The sequence below is a fragment of the Glycine soja genome, chromosome 3 (assembly GCF_004193775.1).
Source record: "Glycine soja cultivar W05 chromosome 3, ASM419377v2, whole genome shotgun sequence".
NCBI lineage: Eukaryota > Viridiplantae > Streptophyta > Magnoliopsida > Fabales > Fabaceae > Glycine > Glycine soja.
Genome location: NC_041004.1, coordinates 6,857,862 through 6,885,494, shown reverse-complemented (window position 1 = coordinate 6,885,494; position 27,633 = coordinate 6,857,862). Strand labels below are relative to the sequence as shown.

The following is a 27,633-nucleotide window of genomic DNA, read 5'->3' as shown; positions in this document are numbered from 1 at the left end:
AATTGGTACTACCTATACCAACAAGATACATTTACTTTTCGATAAACAATCAATTAAGAACTTCATAGTTAAGCATGCTTGTCTTAGAGTAATTTTGGGATGGGTGACCTTTTGGAAAGTTTGCTAGAAAGCGTGTGAGTGAGAACAAAACATATTGAAAAACATACTGAAAAGTCTTGTATTGATTTATGGAGTCAGTTGTTGATCCTGGAAGCAGACAAAGTGATTTTCAAGGTCTCAAAAAGGGCTACTTATGAAGGGTTTAGACCGATGGGTTTTGACCAAAAAGGATGTTGAGTGAAGTGTCATTGCGTGAAATGCCATGGTGTGAGAGCCTTTGAGAAGTAAAAAATTAGGGATGTTACAAATGGTACTAGAGCAAACCTCTTTCTTGGTATGGTGGGGTTTAGGGACAAACTAGGCGGAAGCTGATGGACATGTAACACCTGAACAAATCACACTAGAATAAGAGGGATTTAGAGGCTGTGCAGGTATGAGACTGTATAGTTGAGGATTGTGACACCCTCTATCCTGATATACATATTTATATAATAAAATATATGGAAATGTGGAATTACATGAAAGAGATTTTATTTTCTGAGCCTAAAAGAGTTGACGTGGGTAAAGGTTCACATCTAAGTTAATCATCAAATTAAAAATTTATCAAATAAGGGTATGAAAACATCTTTGGCCCAAAACAAGGTCGTCCAATCTTTTTTTACAAAAGGAAAATAAGTTAAGTAGTGGAACAATATAAAGTAACATATGTTCAAAATATTATGCAAATAATATAGAAACCCACGCCCCAATGTCACTTCCTATCAGAGCATTGCGTCCCAACATCCTCTAGCACGAGGTTCTTTAAAGTCATTCACCTAACCATATGCTCCTATGAACACAAGATTCGAGATCATCACAGAATCAAAACACAAACAACACACAGAGAGCAAGTTATGACATTCGTAAACAGGTAGAGATAAACGAAAGTGCATACACACACACACACACACACACAGACAATATAATATAAGTATTACAAGCTCAACTTAGCATAATTCGCATCATTTTAACACTCATTGAATAACATCACTTGTCCCAAGGATTTAATCATAAAATCACATTCCACACCTTCACATTAATGATTAATCGCATGTTCAAAACAACACATCTTAAGTACAACACAACATCTCACACTCACACAATTCATTGCACACTATCACGTAACAAGTTACAATGATCATTACAAAGACATTATGCAACAAATATACCAAGACTTAATCCTATATGCAATATTGTACCATGTCAGTGAAAAACCTCGTCGGGCGCCTAGAAGTACATGACAAAATGGACCACACACCAGAAGTCAGGTCACTCTCATTAGGTAAAATTATAGGGAAACCAGTCAATGTCACGCTGTTTTGCGAGAATGTTTCTACCATGTACGATCGACACAAGCTTAAAAGAGCACTCAAACATGGTGTATTTACCCCAAGGCCTAGACTCCGAAGAGTCTGTCAGGTTCTCTCCCTCTTGAGTCAGGTCCAACCCAGAAAATATTTAACACGTAGACTCTATCTATGAACTATACAAAACACACAACTCCTTAATTGTTATCAAAATAATTTTAACTCGTCGCGCCTTAAAGTGATTAAACTTGTCGGGTTCCCACAGCGAATCCCATCACAATACTTGTCGTCTTTAAAGGGTCTTACAGTCGTGTAATTATACAGTTCATAACTCACAACTCAATGTCATCACTTTACACTTTATAATAACATATATAATCACATTGAGAAACATATTAATCCCACACTTGTTCATAACACATGTCTCATCTCACCTTCCCACTAACACATTATCACTTCTCATACAATGCAATCTTCCAACATTTAAGGCATCATTCACTTATTCATTCTGTTAATAACATAGAACATGTGATCACATCATGGGAAACAAACCACTCAATCAATTTCAAGAAAACGTGCAAGAATCAATAATTCTTAAATTTCTAGGTTTCTAACATTCAAAGCCGAACACTTAATTAAACCATTCAATTTGCATAAGGACATCAATTGACCCGTCAAACATGAGCAATTTGTAGTTATCATTGTACATGCAAAATTAAAATGCATAAAACACCCCAAAATTAACTCCAAACTTGCGTAGAGAAAGAATCACAACCGCTGGTTCGACAACTTTGATCTATTTGGTATAAGTGTTTTTGGGAAAACTTTTGCATATAAACTAATTTTTAATCAATGACAAGGATTGGTGTCGATTATTGTTTCCTTTGATCCACCCATTAGTCAAGCCAATATTTAGGCGTAGATTCCATTCCCACAATCTTAGTGAATTAGGCTCATTAGCTATAAGTGTTATTCTTTTTCTTTATCAAATTAACAGCAATAACTTTCAACACGTATTCTGTTTTTTCCTCTCTCATTTCTTCGTGAAAGGGATTTTATCAGAGATATATGCGAATGATTCATAATCAGTCTTTACCTTCTATTTGCTGTCAGTTTCAGTTAATTTTGCTTAATAAAGTGTTAAAGGGCTATAGTGGCTTTCCCTTTGCTGATGTAGAACTTTGGCACTCCGATCTACAAGATAAATGTTCCTGAATGCTCCTTCAATCATTGTAGTTTATATTGGTAAGTGCACAATATTTATTTTTTGGCATAAAATATTGCTTATATTAATCTTATTAAAAAAAAAGATATTGGTTTTCTTCACACAATTAGAAAAATTGAAAAACGCAAATGTAGGTTTTTCATGTGAGTCTTTGTTTCCTTGTCTTGTTTTTCATTGATATAAATCTCATTGGATTTTTTTATTTCAGTTGTTAGGTGTGGTTATTTGACTAGAATTGAAGCTGTCAGAGCTCATGATCTGATTTCAATTAAGATAAGGCGCTTATCTACTTTATTAAATTTTCTACTTGTCCACTTTGTCATACAGCCAAGGCACCTGGTTTCAAGTTTATGTCAAAAATGCTTGTTGTGAAACCTCTTAAATTTGGAGATTAGGAATTAAACAAGGTGTATGATGTTGTTGGTTTGCCTTTCGCATAAGGTATTGTGGAAAAGGAGAGAAAACGTGTTCATAATTCATGTTTTGATAAGGTTCTTATGAGCAAAGTTATTTCACCTATAAAGCAAATTGCATCAAATAAAGTGCTTAATTATGGTACTTTTCTAAGAGGAAATTAGAAAGAAAAAACTCTTCAGATGGAAACTATGGTTTAAAGCTTGACCCTATTGATTAACACTCGCAATACATGAACCAAAAAATCTAAAAGGAAAACAATTGTTGACAAATATGGTTCTTGACAGGATCGAACCTAAGGGACAACAAATGCTTTAGCGATAGAGACAAAGGCTAGTGCAACTATGAGAAAGACAAAGGAGGTCAATGCATTTGGCACAAAGACCTTAAGCATCGGTGACAAAGACCCAGTTAGATCTTGATATAATGTTGTAACAATGAAGGAAGAACCCTAAGAGAAGAGATATATGCAGACCCATGCGTAAATAAGGGTGAAACAACAAAGTGGGACACAATACCTGCAAATTAAGTACGTGAATGAATAGTACCCACGAATAAACAGGCCACGTGATGAATAGTAACATGCAGATGAACAATACCCTTACAATGAATTGTACGTGTGGATGAACAGTACCTGATAAACTGCATCAGGAGGTAGTGGTTAGTGCCGAAAATTGGCAGATAACAATGACTGGCACCGAAGACATGACATAGAAGACGATAGACCGGGTTCAAACTCGCTTTGATACCATGTTGGATAGGCACTATACATGAATCTGAAACTCTCCAGGATACAAATAGCCACTATACATGAATCTTGCTATTCCACTGTTTTACACATCAATTTCATTTCACTATCCTAACATTAATTTCATTCTACTGTTCTAGACATTAATTCCTAACAATATAAACATTTTCCAATAGGTTGCAACCAGGGTTTCAACTTTCATCATATCGCTCGGAAATAGAAGCATTTCAGAAAATAAGAGTATTTTTAATGTTGTTCCTCTTTCCAAGTACGCGTACCCTAGATAGTTTGTATAACTAGTTGGAATGCATGTTAAGAAGTAATGACATGCTCTATTGTAAATTGTAGTTGGCATGATTAACTTTGTATTCTTTTTGAATAGAAATAGATAGTTCAGCTCAGTGTGTTGATACTCTAGCACGATATTAAAAGAATTTTATTTATTTTTTCTCATTTTCTCCAAATATCTTTAATATATTCATCATTGAAGTATTTGATTACTTGTCATTGGCATAATTTCTTCATTTTTAAATTTAGTAACCCTTTTTGCTTGGTTTCTATATTTTCCTTTACTCCCTCTGAATGTTTTATGAAAATAAAACCATGCCTATGTTTTATTACGAACCGTGTAAACGGTTTGGTGGTTGAATACCTAGATAATCTGATTGGGCTTGGAGTTGATGAGTCTCTAGCCCAAGTGTGCTCTGAGTGGTCCAAGATCCTCTTGTGTTGAGAGAATGCTAACCACAATAACTAGGGTAATGCCAACTATTTTGCTTATTTATTTAGCTTTAGTAATCTATGATTCTTGAGTGACTTCTTTATCATACATAAGACTAAGCTTTATTGTTAATTTTTTTAGAAATGGTACTTGAATTAATTGGAGGCTGACAGAATACAACCCCCAAAGAAAACGGAAGGTGGGAAGCTATATGCCCCAGCTGCTGTTGATCGCTTCAGGACACTTGGTGAGCAAGAACAGATTGTTCGGGATAATAGCACTGGTGTCATGTTATACAGAATTGGCTTAAAATGTAACAAATTCTTATTATAAATTTATCTTTTCGAAAAGTCAACTCCAGATAAATAAGGTATACTAACTAGACACTGTGTAGTGCTTCTGCTTATATCAGTGGCTGTGGATCCAAGGTTAAACTATGTGTTTTTACAGGCAATGATTGATTTTCAAGAAGCTAAAGACGGGATGAAATTGGTGGAACCTTTATGTGCTATATATGGTTAGTTAATATTTTTTTTTAAGTGTTGGCTTATTGTTAGAGATAGGTTTGTTAGACGTGTCTTGTGATGAATACAAAAATATATTCATTACTTTTGTCATTGGTCCTTGATATACAAAGTAAGAATAAATAAACCTTGAACACAAAAAAAATAAAAAAAATAGCATACCTCCATTAGTAATTATTGTTATTACAAGTAAAAGAAACAAACACTAAAAACTCCCAATTTAATTCATATAACAAAGAAAGAGAATAAGATGAATCTTCTAACTTTAGTCTTTTAAATGTGTATGAATCAATGGAACATTACAAATTTTATATAGGCAAGAAAGTGTTGTCTATATAAAGCCCGTGATAATTCATTGATTCACACATCTATAGAAGGCTGAGACTTAAGGTTAGAAGATTCTTCCTATTCTCTTTCTCTGTCATGTGAGTTGAATTGTGAGTTTTTAATGCTTGTAAGAACAATGACGACTAATGAAAATATGTTTCTACATTATACTCTATTTTTTATATATTTAAGAATGTATTTATTCTTATACTATATCAAGGACTAATGACAAAGTAATGAATATGTTTTTGTGTTCATCATAAGAGGTCCAACAAACCTATGTTTAACAATAAGCCAACTCTTAAAAAATGCTCAACTGCTCAAGAACAAAAAAAACCTGCATTACGGAAACCCAGAAAAAAAGAAAGGCCTTCAACATCTAATCAAGGTTATTAAAGATTTCCCACTTCATCAAATTCTTTCTCTTCCACTTATTCTCCTTTTAGATCCTCTATTCGCCCATCCTAATATATTATTTGATGTGTGATATTTGGTTCTCCAATACTCTCTAACTCTTGCGGCTTGTATTCTTCCAGATTGTCGCTAAAATTAATAGTTAAATATTGAAGAGAACTCAAGTTTGCAATTTTGTTCTCAGGCATACAGGTTGCTTTGTGGTCATCTTTAAATCTTGGAGACTAATCAAAATCTCTTAAACCATTGGGGAATATATCAAGTTCAGTGCACTTAGATTGAAACAAAAATTGAATATTTTGCACCATACAAATGGAATTAGGGAATCTCTTAATTTTCTTATTAATTTATCACTAATTTTCTTATCATAACAAAAATTGAGATATCTCAAATGTTTTAACCTTCCAATGAAATGTGGCAAACAAATGTAGAGTCACCTAAATTCAAAATCTTGAAACCAATGTGAAGAAAGTTTCAATATTGGCTCCCGGCCCACACAAATATTTTTTAGCCCTTAAAAATACTTTAGAAAGTTGACTTTAGTTCCTATAAAAATTTAATATATATGTTTTTAGTCCCTAATGAAAGACAAAAACTACACAACTTTCAATAAATATAGGAATTAAAAACACAATAAATTTTTATAAGCTATAACGGAAATCCCTGAATCGAAAGTTATTTGGTGTTCCAATCCATTTCCAACAATGCATTTTTCAAACTGAGAAAGCTAAACTGCTTGACGATGCATTTTAGAACTCATTAAAGCTCGATTCACATCATTATGTTCAATAAAAGGAATCCCACAAACTCCAATAGATAAATATTGGAAGGGAAAAATACTTTAAAGATGAACTTGTTCCCATGCAATCGCAAGAAATTCTTGACGGTATAAGCTGAAATAGTCTCTTGACTAAAACTAATATTTTAAAATATTTTGAGGGAAACAAAATATAGTTTACCATAAAAATTCCATGTGAGTCCCTTAAAGTGTTTTGTTAAATCAAATTGATCATTCTGTCAATTGTTTGTACTAATGGTGTTAATTTTGTGTGACATTGCATCTCTTTTTGTTTGCTAGGGCCACAAAGTTAACCAAGATTAATTTAGTCTAACAAATATACTTTTAAGAGACCAATCTGAAACAAAAAATGAAAATGGACTAAAATTCTATTTTAGCCTATTTGAAACAAAAAATGAAAATGGACTAAAATTCTATTTTAGCCTATTTTTTAAATTGTTCAAATGTATTTTATAATGTACACTTGCTTGATTTATTATGTGTAAGAAATAATCAATTCTAATGATTATATTTAGGAAACTTTATATGTTCGTTATCAATTATCTCATTAAATTATTTTTTTTTTCAAAGAATAAAATGTTCAAAACTTCGGTTCTATATCCATATATTAGGAATTTCTTTGGCAAAAATTGTACCCTTTTCAAATTTATCTTCCCTATACTTCATTATTTTTTATTTGGAGTTGTTAGGTGTTTGGTCAACTTATGTTGATTTCAATTAAGATAAGGTGCTTATCTACTTCAACAAAATTTCTAGTATGCCATCATAGATAAATTCATGAATTTTATTGGATCGAGAAAGCAATTGTTGTTGTCCCTCGTGTTTAATCCTATCAAGAACCATATTTTTCAATAATTGTTTTCTTTAGATTTTTTGAGTCATGTCTTATGAGTGTTAATAGGATCAAGCTTTATACAATTGTTTTCATTTGAAGAGTTTTTCTTTCTAATTTCCTGTGAGAGAAGTACAGCAACACCTTATTTGATGCAATTTGCTTTATAGGTGAAACAACTTTGCTAATAAGAACCTTATGACAACATGAATTATCAACACGGTTTTGCTCTTTTTTCACAATCCCTTCCTTGAAAGGCAAAACACCAACATCATTCACCTTGTTCTACTTAAATTCTCAAAATCTAACAGCCTTCGTAACAATCAGTATTGATATAGACTTGAAACTACATGCCTAACTATATGAAAAAGTAGACAAGTTTTTTACCTTATTTTCTCTGACAAAAAATATAATTACAAAAACCTTTACTACACTTTAGACATGTCTAATCACCCAACTACTCCACCTATATGCATTTTCCTGATACCTATTCCAAGGGTAATGGTGGCAAAACTTAATGGGACAAGGATTCCCTTCTTCAAATTTTTACAAGTAGCAGCAAAATCCTTAATTAGCTTTTAGTTGGCAATAGGAACAAGTTTCAAAAATGGGATTTCACAAGTGGCAAAAATCCCCATAAATTTGCAAATGGAAAAACTGTAACGAATGTGACAAAAAATATGGATTTTGATGCTACTTATAAGAATTTAAAGAAGGGGAACCCTTGTACCATTAAGTTCAGCACAAGTACCTCTTGAGTAGGTATGGGAAGAATGTAGAACATATATAGTAGTTGGGTGATTGGACATGTCCAAAGTGTGAAGGCTCGCGCAATTGCAACTTTTGTTAGAAGAAACGAGGTCAACAACCTATTAATTTGCACACTATGTCATATAGCCAAGACACTTAGTTTCAAGTTTGTGTAAGAAATGCTTGTTGTGAGAAGGCGGTTATATTTGGAGATTTGGAACTGAACAAGGTGTATGATGTTCTTATTTTGCCTTTTGAGGAAGGCATTGTGGAAAAGGAACAAAAACCTGTTGACAATTCTAGTTTTGATAGGAGCAAAGTTGTTTCACTTATAAAACAAATTGCATCAAATAAGGTTCTTGTGGTACTTCTCTTAGAGGAACTTGGGAAGGAAAACTCTTCATATGGAAACATTAATGGTTTAAAGATTACCCAATTAACACTCAAAAGACATTACCAAAAAATGTAATTAGACATCAATTTCATTCCGCTATCTTAGACATTAGTTTCATTCCACTGTCCTATTCCATTAATTGCTTGAGTAATTTCTAAGACTATAAACAGTTTACAATAGGTTGAAAACATGATTTTATCTTAGGGTAAATAGTTAATTTTGTTCCCTCAACGTGTAACTCGCTAGTAGATGCGTTCTTGAAAGATGAAAATATAAAAATTTAGTTTCTGAAAGTGTAAAAAATACGATAATTATGTCCTGCCGTTAACTTTCGTCCATCATTGTTAATAAAATAGTCTACGTGACACGGATGAACAAATTTGTAACTGAAATGATTGTCAACATGGATTGCTAGCATAGAGACATATTTGTCATAATATTTTTTTGACTTTTTATCTTCTCACTCTACTGAAAAATGCGTTCCTGAGAGATGAAAATATAAAATTTAGTCCCTAAAAGTATAAAAATTACGACAAATATGTTCGGACGTTAATAATAGATTGTGACTAATTATTATTATTATTATTATTATTATGTGTTTATAATTTACTGCTCTTATTCGTTTAGTACTAATGCAATATATTTTTTTAATTTCTTTTTAATATATATATTTTTATTATTTTGATTTTCTTGTCAAACCTTAATATTTGTTGACTTTATCTTATATTTTATAATTTTATCAAATTTTTACTAAATTTCTCAAAGTATAAAATATAAGATACTAGAAATTTAGTAGAAATTTGATAAAATTATATCAAATCTTGGAGAGAATTAGATAGTGTTCATGAAAAATTTTCTAGCACTTGATGAGATTAAGAGCCATAAGTTCAACCATATAAAATATAATATATAGTAGTAGAATAACAAATCTTGGAGATATCGAATTAAGTATGAACGCCAAAGTACGACTCATTTTGAATGAAAGTTTTATAGCTTTAATGTGACATATATAAATGATAATATTATATACAAGCATTATGGTTGAACTTATGGCTCTTAAATTTCTCAAAGTATAAGATATAAGATAATTTTTTTAGTAACAAAGATTAAGGTTTGATAAGGAAATCAAAATAATAAAAATATATATATTAAAAGGAAATTTTAAAAATATATTGTATAAGTACTAAACGAATAGGAGCAGTAAATTATAAACACATAATAATAATAATAATAATAATAATAATAATAATAATAATAATAATAATTAGTCACAATCTATTATTTAAGTCTAAATATATTTGTTGTACTTTTTATACTTTTATGGACTAAATTTTGTATTTTCATCTTTTAAGGACTCATTTGTCAGCATAGTGGAAAGTTGAAAAGTTAAAAAAAATATTATGACAAATATGCCCCTATGCTGACAATCCACGTTGACAATCATTTCCGTGACAAATTTGTCCCTCTGTGTCACATAAACTATTTTATTAACGGTGACGAACGGAAGTTGACGGTAAGACATATTTGTCGCACTGTTTACACTTTCAAGAATTAAATTTTGTATTTTCATCTTTCATGGATGCATTTGTTAGCGAATTACATATTGAGAGACCAAAGTAACTATTTACCCTTTATCTTATCTCTTGGAAATAGAAACATTAAAGGAAACAAGAGCATTTTAAATGTTGTTCCTCTTTCCAAGTAGCCTAGATATTTTGTATAGCTATAGTTCATCTTAGGAAGTAGTGATAACTTAACTGCTCTCTTGTATATTGTAGTTGGCATTGGTTGATTATCTTTGTAATCTTTTTGAATACAAATAGATAATTCAACTTACTAATGATACTCACGCACATTAAAAGTTTTTTTTTTCATTTTCTCCCAATATCTTTAATATATTTATTATTGAAGTGCTCTCTCTGGTCTAAAATACATGAAAAAAATTAATTCACATTAACTAAAGAAAATTAGTTAACCATATTTAATTTTACCAATTTTAATTAAAAATAATTTTTTTTCTAACTTACCCTTTATTGAAACTTGATATCAAAAATAATTTTTTAATTAAGTGAATGATATTTTAGAGATATAGTAATGTTAAATAAGATAAATTAATTGAAATTTTCTTATATTTAAGATTAAGAAAATAATGTTTTTTTTCTTCTTATATTTGAGACCAGAGTAGTCTTTGATTATTTGTCATTGCATAATTGCTACAATTTTAAATTTAGTAACATTTTTTTCTTGTACTCTATATTTTCTTTTTCTCCTTGGGAATGTTTTATGGGAAAAAATACATATATGTTTATGTGTTTTTGTACAAAGCAGGTAATTGAGTTGGGTTGGTTGAATATAGGATAATCTGATTGATCTTGGTGTTGATCAGTCTCTAGCCAAAGTGTGCTCTGAGAGTGGTACAAGATCCTCTTACGAACTCTTATGTTGAGATAATGCAAACTACAACTAGGGTAATCCCAACTATTTTGCTTATTTAATTATTTAGCTTTAGCAATCTATGATTCTTGAGTGACTTAGCTTGATCTTTATCATACTTAAGACTAAGCTTTATCCTTAATTTTTCTAGAAGTGGTACTTGAATTAATATTTTGGAGGCTGATAGTGATAGAACACATCCCCCCAAGGAAAATCGAAGATGCACTACTAGAAAATAGTTTTTTTACATCGTTTCTTTGACCCATTCTATATTGGTTATTATGCGTCATCGTAGTAGACGATGTTGAAAGTCTCGCGTCCTTCAACATCGGTTATCTGACCGATATAGAATAGTGAACATTCTACATCGGTTATTAGGCAAAACCGATGTAGAAAGGAAGACATTCTACATCGGTTATTAGCGACGAACCGATGTAGAATATCGATTTTTCTTAACCATTCTACATCGGTTGAGCCTATAACCGATATAGAATGTCTTTCTTTCTACATTGGGTGCTGCTAAACCCGTAGTAGAATGTCAATTTTTCTTAACCATTCTACATCGATTGTTCTGATAACCGATGTAAAATGACTGTTCTTCTACATCATGTGTTTGGGCACCGTAGTAGTATATTATATCATTCTACATCGGTTTTTGCTAATAAACGATGTAGAAGGAGTACTTTCTACATCATTTCTTTAGACAACCGTCATAGCATCAATTCAATTGAAAATTATCAATATTTTGAAAACCAACCTGGTCATTAAATCGATAAGAGCATCAATTCAATAATAAATATTCTAGCTGTGATTGAACCAATAATAATCAAATTAGTATTTTATAAATTTTAAAAATTGATTTTCAGGTCCAAGTGATTACAACTGAGTATAACTAAGACCTTTGTAGAACTTATTAGTATGCTACTGTATGACATGGATGACAGGATGCGATTTCTCATGACAGTATAAACTAATAATTCTTATCCATGTGTAGAAGCTAGCACTTAATGTTTTCTCATATGACTACTACAACTCACACTGTTGATAACACACGGGTGAATTTCCTCAAGAAGATAATGTAAAGGAATAAGAAAATACAAATTAGAGGGATACCTTCAGGGACAATGAAACTGTATAAGAGTGGATTGTATCAAGACTCTGGATACACGGTAATTTTATTCCATTTCATTCCATCCCACTTAATTTTTAATTTATAATTGTTCTAATATTTGAGCCGAACAAAATTATCTCTGTAAAAAGTATTAACTCTTGAAAAAAATAAACTTGCACACAACAATAAATTTAGAAAGTATAAATGAGGGAAAACAAGTGAAGCATAATGATAGCGATTAATTTACTAACTTCTTTTGTATTCACATGCATGGCTATATGATAAAAATACAAAAAAGAATATTGAATATTTATTGTTAAAGTAATTCAGTATATTTAATAATATACTCATATTTTTTTAACCGCTAATAATTAATATACACCTATTAACACTCAATACATCCCATTTATTAAATTCAACGACTTTCAATCCATTTGCGGGAAATATGGTAGCATAATATCCTGCAGATAGTTATACCACATCCATCACTTTCATGAACATTAGATTTATAATAATAAGTTTTACACCTAATCGTTGGCTTTTGAGATGAGTGTAGAACAGAAAATAAATTATATATAAAAAATTGAAAGCAATAATAAATAATGTAATAATAAAAGAGTATAAAAATATAGAAAAAGATATATAAAATAAATTAAAATTTTAATTTTAAATTCATCACTGCTTTTTTGGATGAAAAAATATTAGACATGTGATGGATGCCAGCGTATCCAACAAATATTGGATTGCACCAAAGACTTTTTCAAGTTAGAAAATAATTCTTAATTTTGAGTACTGTGGATATTGTTTTGTCTCTTTAAAAGCTTTTCCATAGTGGCGAATCAAACTCATAACAATAGCGAAAAAAAAAAACAGTTTAAGAGACTCAACTATCTTTCAATTAAGCCAGTGTTTTTCTGTTTGCATGATAACTAGTGTATTAGATAATATAAATAAATGTTTATCTTCATATAATTATATTTATAATAAATAATTTTTTTAATATATAACTTATATTATAATTAAAATTCATAATAAACATAAATATTTTTTAATATATGAATTGTATTTCAAGTTTATAAAACAAAAGATTATTTTTAATTAAATTTTTCTTTAAAAACTATCAAAATTTATTTTAAAAATAGGGATAAAAGATTATAAATTGAAAGGGATAAACACTTACGAATATCAAAGTATCTAGGTAATGAAAAGAAAAGATATAGTTTGAATTGATTTTTTTTAGAAGATTTGAATTGATTAAGAGAGGAAAAAGGCTAATTAAAAGTACTAATTACATTATTAGTATGTGTTTTGGGTTATTAGTGTAAATGGCATTTTAAGTAAAAAAAATTAACAAAAATTGGCATATGAAATAAAAAATAATGAATATTGGTAGGCGTAAACAATTGTATTATTGAAATAATGAATTCTACATGCTTACCAATTATAGAAATTAATATTAAATAAAAAAGTAGCAGTATATACAACTAGCATATATATATATATATATATATCGTTAATCTCTACTTGCTTGTACATGTATGTATATACAAATAGGAATGAATAAACACTAATTTATATATCAGAGCTTCGTTAACGAAATCATTCAAGTTTACAAATTTAATTATTAATTGCTAAAATTTGCAACTCAATTCACTTGAAGAAATAATGAAAGGATATCATTAACAACGACAAAGTTATTCATTCTAGACTTCTAGTCTTAAAAGTAATATTACTAATATGAAAGTATTTTTCAATTTTGCACCAAAAAACAATAGGAATCAGGCAGGCAGGAATCAGCTTTACTAATTCTTCATACATATCCAGAAACAGAGAGGAGGAGAGTGTGAAAATTCAAACTTGAGAAATACATACCTTCTTCTGCTTTTCAGTGACTTTTATCCCACTACGATCAGACTTTCCAACATTGAAATCAACGGCTGTGATTCCACCTTCATCCTTGAAAGCAATGTGGGAAGGAGCCAACCCAATCACGCACAAGCTTTAAGGTAACAACAACCGTTATAGAGAATTAAAAAAAAGAAGAAAAAACATACTAACACAATTCAATTCCAAGTAGAATCTCAAAAGAATGAATGAATAGTATATACCCATTGGCATGGCTGTAAACGTACTGATCGTGAGCTGGCTTCATGAAATCTGCAATTCAAATTAATTAATTAATTAATTATTCTCATCAGAATTAAGTGTTAACCGAACTAGAATCTGCAATTCAAAATATTATAATAATAATAATAATATTTACATTGTATTTAGCTGGCATAAAATTCAACTCTAGTATAAGCTTGAATAACCCAATTGTAAGTCTCTGTATTAGGCTTCATGTAATCTGTATAAGGCATCTGCATCAATGGCCACATTAGGTCCATTGGAGAAGGGAGCCATGAAGTCTCCAGGAACAGCAGCTTTTGTTGGGGAAGCAAAAGGGCTATCAGGGAGATTATGCTCCAAACTGCATTTAAACCAAGGATTGAGTTTTATTGGTTCATGGCATATACAAGAAATTACATAGAGTTTCTTTGAATCATTTCTTGATCTTTGCCTTTTTGGAACCTGGAGTTTTTTTCTTTGCTATCTTTGCTTGTGTTTTTCCTCCTGTATTTCTACCTCTTTTCTTTCCAGCACCCTGCATCCAGATTTTCAGCAATTAATTATGCATGCACCAGCATTTTCATTCACTAAGGAGAAATCAAAAACCAAGAATGACTATCAGGAAACTTACTAATGTTTTGTCAGCCTTCCCTTTGGAATTACCATTAACTTGTTCCTTAGCATCCTCATTTTGATCAGTTTGGTTAGTTGACTTCTGGATCATGCCAGCCTCCTCATCCAAATCAAGGAGATCCAAGAAAAAAATAAGAAAGCAAATAGCCATATAAGTATACAGAAGGAAAATATCTGTATTACTCTGAATGTTTCAATTCACTGAGACATAACCAATTACTTTAGGCACATGCACGTCAAAGTTATTCTACAATACAAAGAAATACAAATATGATAGAAGGTACACTACTGTGACTAGCATCTAATATTTAGTGATTCATTTATTTAAGGTAACAAAATAAGGATTGAAGAGTGCCATTTACGATTCCCTCCATCCTTATTATAAAAGAACCAAAAGAAAATAACTAAAGGAAACAATGTAGAGATCTACATGACCTGAATCTATTGTTAAGAATTAATTTGATTTTGAACTTTCAAAATATGCTAAGACATCATTAAAGAAACTCTAAAGATAGTAAGACATTGAATATGCTTAAGTAATTACTCATTAGAACTTAACTCATTTGATTGGTATATATATCATATATATTGTGAGAATTTTTATAGGTATTCATTGAATATGGTTCTAAATTGTCATTCTTACTTTTTTTTTTATCAGCAAATAAATAAATATTTCTAAAAATGAGGTACACGGGTACTCTAACTCATGTACAAAAAAGTTTTGGAGTAAACCAACTGAAATGGGCTCTATGACAAAAAAGTTTTCTCATCCTACTATAGTCCTCTAAGTTTTTCTATTTTTTATTTTTTATTTTTTAATTTTTGTTCCAATATTTTTCTCATTGACACTTCCAACTAAACAGAGTTGTCCTACATAACATTCTTTTTCTATTTTTCTTTTACCACACCCACTAAACAGACTTGTGTTTCATTGATATATTTACTGTATATTGAAATTTAATCAATTAAAAATAAAAATATAAGTTATAAAATTTTCAAATTTTTAGTTTACTTATTATTAGTTTTTACATTGTATTGTTTATTCTTGGTCCACAGGCTAGCTTATAAAATTGTGGACTAAATAAGGCAGGTACGCACAAAAGAAAATGAAACCCAGTTATGTCACAAACAAAGCTGGTCCAACTTATTGAAATTGAAAGCTAAAGAAGATAGACCTTAATAATAATGCCATCAAATAATAATAATAATAATAATAATAATAATAATAATAATAATAATTATTATTATTATTATTATTATTATTATTAATTATTATTATTATTATTATATCAGTAAAAAAAACTGCTAATGTGCACTAAAAGTGAAAAACTTGTGGCATACCTTGGGTTGCCCGCATAATTACATCAAAGCTTGTGGCATACCTTGGGTTGCCCGCATTATCCTCTTGAATTTCTGAATAGAAGAAAAAGTAAAGCCAAAAGTCAGAGGAAGAAAGTAATAAAACTGCTCATGTGCACTAAAAAAACAAAATAGAGATCAAATAGTTCCATCAAATAAGCATCAGGATCCAATGTCATATTCAGCTCCGTAATTTAAAATTACACTCTTTCTTTCTTATATAAATTGTCTCCTTGTAATTAAAAGGTGTGCCACAAGCAAACCAGGACATGCACTGCTATTTTTTTGAATTTTGATTTAATTAATGTTGGAGAATATGCACTGTCAAAAATTATAAAATCTTTTAAAAAAAATTATATGCACTGTCAAAAGAGAGTTGTGATAATAAAAAGTAAAAGAAAATAGAAATACCATTGAGCTTGGGTGGGAACAAGCTCTTTCGTGAAAATTCTTTTGTAAGTAAGGCATTTGATACAAAGAAATAATAGTCTATTACCTAGGGATCAAAGACCGTAGAAGCTTTTGAAAGTCTCATACGTCCTTCTGTCCAATAACAACCAAATAAAAGATGTAAATCCAAAGAGCAAAAGCAACTTTTTACAACAATAATCTGAGTACCCTTTAGATGGTACAAGTGGAATCTCAGTACCCCATTAATCAGAATCCTTCATGTATTAAGCTCAAGAGCTTGCTGTAAAATATTTTTAAAAAAAAACTACCTGTAGACAAAGGTTAAATGTGTCTGTATGCCTTCAGATTCCAGCTACCTTGCAGCCTCTATTCCCTAAATAAAATGCAAGCAACCCATCAGTACATAAAGTAAATAATCACTCATCAGTATTTCTGAATTCAGTTGGCACTACAATAAGTAGACAAATGCAAAATACATGACAATTGAAAAAGTAAAGCAAAAGTGAACATTTATTATTTCACAAGCCTCAAGTGTTGGAAAAGAACAGAATGCATAACCTATCCTTAGATCCAATAAACTTTCTGAACCATTATTAGAGTGCCAAATTTGGTTCACATTTTGATTTATTAGTTAGATATGGACACCTTTGCATGCATGAACCTAATAATACATTAAGTAGTTGAGGTACCATGAATATGTGTCTTGAACCTTGATTATTGACAGGATATATTTGGTACTTACAGACTGTTTAACATAGAAAATCAATGACATGATATACAACCTTTCTCGCCTAAGGCACCGTGCCAGCTCTTCCGCTAAAGCTTGACCTAGTGGATCATTATCAGTTGTCAGGATAATGCGAACTGCCTACAAAAACAAAGAGAGGAAACCAAACTACTAAGCAGTTCACTTCTGTGTTAGAAAGATCCAATTGAATGGGAAGAAACCAAATGTGTGTACCTTATCCAAGTACTCTTTGCAGTTCCACAGGTATCAAAATGCAGTGTCCTGACTTCATAGAGACAAGCACACACAAATTAACATATTATAAAAGCTAGAGTAACATAAACAGAATTTATACATAATGGCAATATAACACATTTTCAAAGAAGAAGCAAGCTATATTTGGACAATTTTGCTATAAAGGAAATTTGCTATGATTAGTAGGTAAAAGGAAAAAACAGAAATCCGTTTAGATAGATTCTTCTTTTCAAAATTAAGAATTATAACTTATAATGTTTCTTAGAATGAAAGTGGTTTCAAAACACAAAAGATCTCTCTTGAAACAATTAGTATCTATGTCAAAAAGATTTGTACTTTGACTCTTAGTTATTACATTTTCAACTACCCCAGACTCAGTATAATAAAAATGAAAAATTAGAAGGGCAAATTAGTTATTACCTGTGGTTACACGCTTGTTTTGGCCACCAGATACACCTCTCTGCATTTCATCACCCACAATGGTATCTTTGCAAATATCAAGCCCCAATATCTATTCATATAGCAAACAGTGAATATGTGATTTTTTATAACAAAATCAAAGTCGTTAGTCCGAAAATTAGAAATAATTATTTTGTCTATCACGCCAATTTAATTTAATATATTAAAATTATTTACAATAAAAAAATTATTAATTCTTTGAAAAAATATCTAAGAACAAGAAGTCCTCTTCTCTCCCTAACCTTAAACATAATGTTGAGTATGAAAAGTCACTTACTTTGAGTGTATAGTCCGTAATGAGACTCTGCTTTCTGTTCCTTCCATTGCAATAGCCTAAAATTGTTGAAATTGTGAGAACCAGTATTCAATAAATTAACAAAGTTGTTTAGTCTTTGGGACATAATAATAACATAATTAGTACTACCTTCATGAAAAGGTCAAGTTCTGCCTCTGGAAATATTCCAGCTTCCTTTTCCCTTCGAGCTAGCTCAGCTAATAGGTCTACAATAACGTACTTGTCAAATAAGTTCCAACCAGATATAAATACGTGCATTAAAATATTAGTTAAGGCATAAGAAAGGGAAATACAAAAAAATTGTGAGTAATCTTTTATCCAGAGAAATTAACAGATTTACAAATTTATTCAGAAAAACCTCAAGAAAAACCTGAAGAAAACTCTACCCTCTTTGTTTAAGGATTAACTTGCTCATTTCTTCCCAAGATTTTTCTTTCAAAATGAAGCCCTCTTTTGTGGTCTCTCTTCTGCTTTTGTCACTCCTCCTTGCAAAAACTGAAGGTAATTATAATTAGTTAAAGCAATATTTTCAGCTTAAAATATGGCTTCCTATTTGATGAACCACCTCCTTGCAAAAACGGGAAGTTTTAAAAACAAAAAAAAAATGAGAAAAATAAAAGAGACTAATGATCAACAGAAACTAACACCAAGACCAAGCCTTTTCTGAAAAAACTGAGTTTTCAAAACAAAAAGATTAAGAGAAAAATGAGAGATTAATCAACAAGAAACTAACACCGCGTGCTGCTTCCAAGTCTTCGTCCCTCTTTTCAGCACGTATATTAGCGACTTCACTGCACCCGCATTCGTTATAAACGCCTTGTTCTCTTCCAAAAGAGACAGGTTCAGCAACGCCGTCACCGCGTGTTCTTGCGTCCACGAATCACTGCACCAGAGCAGCGGAATCAGAGCGGCCACCGCTCCGGACTCGCCGATCAGAATACGGTTGTCGGCTCGCTTCTTCGCCAGCTGCATATATAAAAGGGGATTTAGGGTTTACGAAGATGGGAACAACGTCCAACACGAGTTTTTATATTTAAAAATTATTTTCCAGTAAATAAAATAATTAAAAATCACTTGAATCAAAGACGGTCTTTATAAAACCGCCTTAATAAGATTAAAATCAAAGGCGGTTTCACTAAAACCGTCGTTGACAACATATATAATTGGCGTTAATTACAAAAATACCACCGCATTATGTATTACATCAGTTTTTTATAACCGATATAGATACCGCGACGTGAAAAGGTGCTTTTGCAGTAGTGATGGGAAAACCTATATATATACTGCAGCTGCTGTTGATCTCTTCAGGATACTTGGTGAGCAAGAGCAAAAACAAATTCTTCGGGATAATAGCACTGATTTCATGTTATATAGAATTGCATTGGCAACCAATCAGGCAATATCGGATCAGAGAAGATATAGATGTAGCATAACAGTTGCTTATTATAAACTTGTCTTTTCGAAAAGTAAACTCCAGGTAAATGAAGGTAAAGTGGACAGAACTTGGAAAATGATTTTTGATTACAACAATGGTGTTCAAGTTTCTTCATTATTTGAGGATATCACCTGAAATTTATAAAGTCCTCCTCATAGCTCAATGTGTAGTGCTTACTGCTTATATCAGTGGCTTTGTATCCTAGGTTATACTATGTGTATTTTTTTTTTACAGGTGATGATTGGTTTTCAAGCAGCTGAAAAGAAGAGACTTGAAGAATCAGGTTCTGAAATTGGTATGGAATCTTTATGAGCTATGGTTAGTTAATAAGCACTCAATACGGTTCCATTAAGTCAAACTTTTCTATTTCTCCTTCTCCTAGACACCATCCCCCAAAATAAGCACTCTTAACTTCCTTTCGCGGCACTTATTGAGTGGCCCAATTGGTTGGCCACATTTAAAACAGCAACCTTCGTCTTTTCTCCTTCCAAACTCTAAATATGGCAAATGTCTATGGCCTTGTTTCTGAACTTAGATGATTTTCAATTACCTGGACTTGAACTGGTACTGGATAGCCCAAATGACGGATGATAGCATGGAAAACGCAGAAGAAGAAGTCAACGAAGTCACAGAGAACCCAAGCACACAAGCTAACACAGGGGAGTCAAGTATACAAGCTGACACAGGGGAGTCTAATGCGAAGGTGCAAATAGCAAGTAAATCCAAGAGGAAGGTTATGAGGCTTGCTTACCTCAAGGATTTCGTGTGAATCCTTTATCACCGTACGGGAATATAGCTGTTGCTCTGCATAGAATCTTAGTGCTGACACGTAGGAAAATTAGAGTAACAATAAGGATATTGCTGATATTCTGTAGATGCAAAATGACAAAATCCATTATATGGAATTCAGTATAAATCATCATGTAATAATGGCACAATTTCATCAACGAAAAGCTAATTCCCTTCTTATCTTGTTTTCTGGAGGTGCTGGAACCCTCGAAAACCAGTTCTGCTATTTTATCCCTTATCATCTTGGTGCTCTGGTTGATTCCTCCATGGCTGACTCTCCCCTTACTCTCGAAGAGGCCATTCGCAAGCTCACTACCCATCAAATTTCCCTTGCTGAGACCCTTCAGACCATGGCTCTGAAACTTGATGAGCTCCTCCATCGTCTCCCTCCTGTGCTCCCTGACCCCGTAGCTTCGTCTTCCCCGACCCCTGTTGCTCCTCTTGCCATCACCTACAAAATCAAATTAGATGTACCACGTTTCGATGGTACTGACCCCATGGGTTGGATCTTTAAGATCACCCAGTTTTTTGAATATCATCAGACCCCAGAAAATGAGAGACTTACCGTAGCATCCTTTTACATGGATGGCCGAGCTTTGTCTTGGTTCCAATGGATGAATGGTAACCGACAGTTCACTTCATGGCAAGGCTTCCTACAGGCGCTTCAAACCCGTTTTGCCCTGTCGCAGTACGAGGATCCGACGGGGACCCTTTTCAAATTGACGCAGCGTGGCACGGTGGCTGAATACCTTGCTGCCTTCGAAGACCTTGCTAACCGCATGATTGGACTCCCTCCTCCCTTTTTACTTAGCAGCTTTTTTTCGGGCCTCACCCCCGAAATCCGCCGCGAGGTTCAGGCTCACCAGCCTCTTACCCTCGTTCAAGCGGCGGGCCTGGCTCGCTTGCAGGAGGAAAAAATCATGGATGCGTGACCCCAGCTTCGCCCCAAACCACCTCCACCCTTACCCTCTCCCTCTTTGACACAACCCCTAACCCAACCCCTCTTTTACCTAGCCCTCCTCGTCCCATACCACCTGCCGTCAAGCGGTTGACCCCAGAGGAGATTGCAACCCGCAGGGAGCACGGGTTGTGTTTCAATTGTGACGAGCGATACCACTGGGGGCATCGCTGCTCATCTCGCATTTTTCTCCTCATCTCTGAGGATGATGACCCTTCATCCGTTCAAATACCCCAGCCCAACCCGCAACCCGAACCCGAAACACCAACACCCGACCCGATAGACCCGTACCCGGCCCAAATTAGCTTTAACTCATTAGCTGGAAATGTCACGCCTGAAACGTTGCGTTTCATGGGGACCATCGGAAACCGCCATGTGGTACTGCTGGTTGACGGCGGTAGTACTCACAATTTCATCCAACATCAGCTTGTTTCTCAATTAAGCTTGATCCCTCGCACGACTACTCCTTTGTGTGTTATGGTGGGGAACGAACAACAATTAGAGTGCACCAGTGTCTGTGAATCCGTTCCGGTCACCATCCAAGCTACTGAATTCATCGTCGACCTCCATGTTCTTCCTATTGCAGGGGCTAATGTGGTTCTGGGCGTCCAATGGTTGAAATCATTAGGCCCTGTGCTCACGGATTACAACTCATTGTGCATGAAATTTTTCCATGCAGGTACTTTTGTTGAACTTCAAGGAGGCACAAAGACAACACTGAACTCCTTATCGTCATCCCAGTTCCATCGTCTTCTTCATAACCAACCAGAGAGTTTATACTTTCATGTTGATGTCCTCCATGACGACAATTCTATGGTCAATTCCGACATTGACCCCGTCATTCAGGAACTCATTAATCGCTTTCATCCCCTCTTTCAGGCCCCTGAGAAGCTTCCGCCGGCGAGACCCACAGATCATCGTATCCACCTAGTTCCTAATGCTACCCCGGTGAATGTTAGACCGTACCGATACCCTCATTTTCAAAAGCAGGAGATTGAAACTCAGGTCAAGCTCATGCATCAAAAAGGCTTAATTCAACCCAGCAATAGCCCTTTTTCCTCACCCATTTTACTCGTGAAGAAACACGATGGTACATAGCGCTTCTGTGTGGATTATCGAGCCTTAAATTCCCTCACAGTGAAGGACCGATTTCTGCTACCCACCATTGATGAGCTCTTGGATGAGCTCGGGGGTGCATGCTGCTTTTCTAAATTGGATTTACTTCAGGGGTATCACCAAATTAAAATGCATCCCAGCGATATACCAAAAACGGCGTTCAGAACTCATCATGGTCATTATGAGTTCCGTGTTATGCCATTTGGGCTCTGCAATGCCCCTTCTTCATTCCAAGCAACCATGAATTCATTGTTCCGGCCGTATCTTCATCGTTTCATTATAGTTTTCTTTGACGACATTCTTATATATAGCACAACTTTTGCAGAGCATCTCACTCACCTCGAGGTCGCCTTTCAGGTATTGCTAAGTCATCAATTTGTTCTGAAGCTTTCCAAGTGTTTCTTTGCACAAGCCCAGGTAGAGTACTTAGGACACATGGTATCCTTTGCCGGAGTTCAACCCGTGCCCTCCAAAATCTCTGCAATTCAGCAATGGCCAATCCCTCAGACGACTCGTGCTGTTCGGAGTTTCTTAGGCCTCGCAGGCTTTTATAGGTGCTTCTCAAGGGCTATGCATCTCTCGCAGCTCCCTTAGTAGCCCTCACCACTTTAGACAAGTTTCAATGGTCAGCAGAGGCTCAAGCTGCTTTTGATAATTTGAAATGTGCTTTATCAGAGGCCCCTGTCCTTGCACTGCCGGATTTTAGCTTACCTTTTACGGTGGAACAAAGAAATGCGATTCTGCAACATCCCCTGAGTCATCCCCACTTCTCAATTACCAATAACTTAATCCTTCATAAAAGCAGGATTTGGGTACCCCGAGGATTTCCGATGATACCCACTTTGATCACGAAGTATCATTGCACTTCGACTGGAGGTCATATGGGCATTGCCAAGACTCTTGCTCGTATCACTGAAAACTTTTATTGGTAGGGTCTTCGAGATGACGTCACTCGATTTGTTTCTCAGTGCCTTCCCTGCCAACAAACGAAGTATGAAACGAAGAGAAGCGTAGGTTTATTATGCTCCTTGCCGGTACCCCACCGTCCCTGGGAAGACCTTTCTCTCGATTTCATTGCCGGACTTCCTCTATACCATGGCAATACTATGATTCTGGTTGTTGTTGATCGTTTTTCTAAAGGAATTCACTTGGGAATGCTTCCTTTGTCCCACACAGCTCACACAGTGGCCACTTTCTTCATGGATTTAGTTGGTAAAATCCATGGGCTTCCCCAGAGCTTGGTCTCCGATAGGGATCCCCTATTTGTCAGCCAATTTTGGCAGGAGTTATTCCGGTATAATGGGACGCAGCTCCGAATGAGCTCCGCTTACCATCCACAGAGTGATGGTCAAACGGAGGTCATGAACAGGGTAATTGAGCAATATTTAAGGGCTTTCGTGCACAACAAACCGCGAACTTGGGGAAAACTCCTCCTATGGGTTGAATGGTGTCACAACACTGCGTGGAATGCCGCCATTGGTTCGACCCCGTATGAAATCACATTCGGGCGAAAACCATTCAATTTTCCTGATTACTTGATGGGATCCTCTAAGATAGACGCGGTGGAAGACATGATTAAGGAAAGGGAAGAAACATTTCGCGCCCTCAGGAAGAAGCTTCTAAAAGCTCAGGGAGCTATGAAAAAGTCAGCTGACAACAAGCGCCGGGAAGTGGAATATCGATAGGGAGATTGGGTCCTTTTTCGACTCCGACCACATTGTCAAGCTTCAGCTAAGGGAGCTTTTGAAACAAAAGGGAAATTAGCAAAGCGTTTTTATGGGCCCTTCGAGGTAATTGAGAGAATTGGACCTGTGGCCTATCATTTAAAATTGCCGGAGCAAGCTCGCATTCATCCTATTTTTCACTGCTCACTCCTGAAGCCATTTCACGGCGACCCAACCTCTCCAGGGACCAATGAAGCCACCCAATTGCCTAGTCAATACTTCCAGAATCAACCCCTTATAATTCCGTTAGCAATTCTAAGTCACAGAAGGAATCCTCAGACTGGGGAATGGGAAGTCTTGGTGCAATGGGAAGGACTTTCGTCGGACGAGACTTCGTGGGAAGATTGGAATTCTCTAAGGCAAGAATATCACCTTGAGGACAAGGTGACTCTGCAAAGGCCACCGGATGATAGCATGGACAACGCAGAAGAAGAAGTCAACAAAGTCACAGAGAACCCAAGCACACAAGCTAACACAGGGGAGTCAAGTATACAAGCTGACACAGGGGAGTCTAATACGAAGGTGCAAATAGAAAGTAAATTCAAGAGGAAGGTTATGAGGCCTGCTTACCTCAAGGATTTCGTGTGAATCCTTTATCACCGTACGGGAATATAGCTGTTGCTCTGCATAGAATCTTAGTGCTGACACGTAGGAAAATCATAATAACAATAAGGATATTGCTGATATTCTGTAGATGCAAAATGACAAAATCCGTTATATGGAATTCAGTATAAATCATCATGTAATAATGGCACAATTTCATCAATGAAAAGCTAATTCCGTTCTTATCTTGTTTTCTGGAGGTGCTGGAACCCTCGAAAACAAGTTCTGCTATTTTATCCCTTATCAACGGATTACACGAGTTCTTACCTTTCTCCTAATAACATCACACTACCAATCCATAAAATATCCCAAAGTCTCCCAATTTATCTCTCTTGTAATCTCTTCCTTAAATACCTAATGGTTCTAAACCAATGTACAAAAGAATCCTCCACACAAACAAAAGCCAGTGAAGTGACACCTTTAATTTTGGTTTGATATTTTAAATTTCAAAAAGTTTCTCAGCTCTAGCCAACAAACCAATGAGATCATTCCCATCAAAATCAGGGAATTCAAACTTATCGAGTGCCTTCTTAATTAAGTTGGTTAGAAGTATCATCTTCAAAATTGGTTGACTGGGCATCCAATGGCTTAGGGACATGTGGCAAAGTGGTTCTTGAATGACTAGAACTTTTTGCAACTAGACATGGAAGCCTTTTGCTTCATGAATTCCTGAGTGCATTTGGATAGAAAAATTTAACTGAGAAGAATAATTTATCAGAGAATTTAAATTTTTTATTCTAAAATTCATTGTTTGAATGTTTTTTTATATAAAAATCTAAATTTTCAAATTTTAAAACAAAATTTTGAATAACTAAAAATATGAAATTTTAATTTCCTTCTAAAATGTAACAAATTGAAATTCTCTTGTACCTTTCTCTCTCATAGCCCACTTTAGCCATTGAAAGAACACTGGCCTGTGCGTTTTAACCGGTTTGGAACCGTCGCCAACGTCACTCTCTGTCAACCTTCTTTTACTCCCGCCGTGCCACTGTCGCTACCATCATTTTCCATGGCCGCTTCAATATCCTCTCCATGTCCGTCACCTTCCTCCACTATGGTTCTTAGGCAGATTGTCGACGATCTCGTCGCCGGGAGGCTCCTCGTTGCGAGCATGGTGTTCATGATTGCTGCATTATTCAACAACCCATCATATCATTGGCTTTTGTTGTCGGAGGACATGCAGAACAACTTCTCCAACGAAGAAGACGTATAGTCTCCATCGGTTTCCAGTGGCGGTATGGAGAGTTGGTATGTTCCAGCTGAGTCGTGTATGTACAGCTATCACCTTCCTTCGGATGTGATTTGGGCTCCAACCCCTAAAGATATTTAATTTCTTTATTCAAACACATAATTTTGAAAATAAAACAATTTCAATTAAAATATTTAAAATTCTTTACCTCATTTTCAACTTTCTGTTTAATCTACTCAGTCTCTTTCTCTCGCTCTTTTTTTTTTTTGATATTAGACTGTGCCTAAAAGGCCCAAAAATGAAACTACAATAAAATAACAAGTAGCAACTCCAACTAAATCAGCAAAAAAACAAGGCCTGCAAACAAGCAGGAGGATGCTCCATCATCAAAAACTCACTCTCTAACTCAAACGCCATGTTTGCCAATGCATCCGCACACAAATTCGCCTCGAGATAAACATGACAAACCCAAATTCACTCAAACAACAACATCAAACGCTGAATCTCCGCAATGATTCTCAAACCAGAAGCACTCCCAACAGCATCACCTTAAAGACACTTAATAATCACCTGGGAATTTTGCATCTCAATTAATGAACTTCACACCCCTGGAATGAGCTAATCTGAGCCATTCTGAAACTTCCCACAACTCAGCAACATAGGCTGTGGTACTGCCAATTTTCTTAGCAAAACCACAAATCCAACGGCCATCATTAACCCTGATAGGACCACCACTAGTTGCCCACCTGCCTTGCCCTCTAGCAGCACCATCGGTGTTGACTGCCACCCAAGATACCAACGGTGGCTTCTAACCAATCATAACTTCCGAACTAGTATTCCCTGAAGCCATGACATGAACAACAACACCATTAGAATACTCATCACAAGCCTTCAAAATGACTTCCCAAGGCTTCAAAGGTCTAATGAAATCATCTTTGTGCTCATGCTTGTTTCTCCACAACCACATAAAATAACAATTTTGATCCCAAAATGCACTGCAATTACCATCTCTTTTCCCTCCCACATCCATCTGGAGATTATAACTCACCCACTCCAGAAAGTGAAACCCAAAAAAATTACTTCTCTCATTAGATGAAATCAAATTAGACCAAACAAAGGAAGCAAGGGAGCAGTCTCTCAAAACATGAATAAGAGTCTCTTCATTATTACCACAATGATGACAATATTAATCTGTATGTCTTCATTTGACTTGCAAATATATGCTCCATCATTTGCTTCTCCAATCCTTCCAATTATGAGTCCATTTCATTCTCATTGAGGGCATCTGATAGGTCAGACTCTGAAGAAATAAATACACTAAATTCTGAATATAATCTGGTCTTTTAGGTCAGATTTGTGTACAAACTTCAACAAACTCAAGGTTTCCCCCTAAAAAGGAGTTTGCTTCTTCAAAATACCAGAAATAACAATCTGACATCTTAGTTATTTCAGACACCAGAAATAACAATCTAC

The 27,633-nt window shown here is 34.4% G+C and overlaps 1 long non-coding RNA gene across 3 annotated transcripts; it reads right to left on the bottom strand.

Annotated features, from left to right (window-relative positions):
• Nucleotides 1-696: 696 nt before the first annotated feature.
• Nucleotides 697-19,305, bottom strand: LOC114406076. Of its 3 annotated transcripts, none has more exons than XR_003665362.1 (15): nucleotides 19,080-19,305; nucleotides 18,733-18,841; nucleotides 18,476-18,552; nucleotides 18,329-18,384; nucleotides 18,013-18,103; nucleotides 17,572-17,623; nucleotides 17,393-17,478; nucleotides 16,919-16,983; nucleotides 16,696-16,742; nucleotides 16,182-16,253; nucleotides 14,839-14,937; nucleotides 14,362-14,742; nucleotides 14,207-14,255; nucleotides 13,971-14,097; nucleotides 697-889 (listed from the first exon to the last, which is right to left on the bottom strand). It is a non-coding gene; the product is annotated as an uncharacterized LOC114406076 (long non-coding RNA). The 3 variants fall into 3 exon arrangements; XR_003665361.1 differs by having other exon boundaries at nucleotides 18,754-18,841; XR_003665363.1 differs by having other exon boundaries at nucleotides 17,572-17,619; nucleotides 18,754-18,841.
• Nucleotides 19,306-27,633: the final 8,328 nt, after the last annotated feature.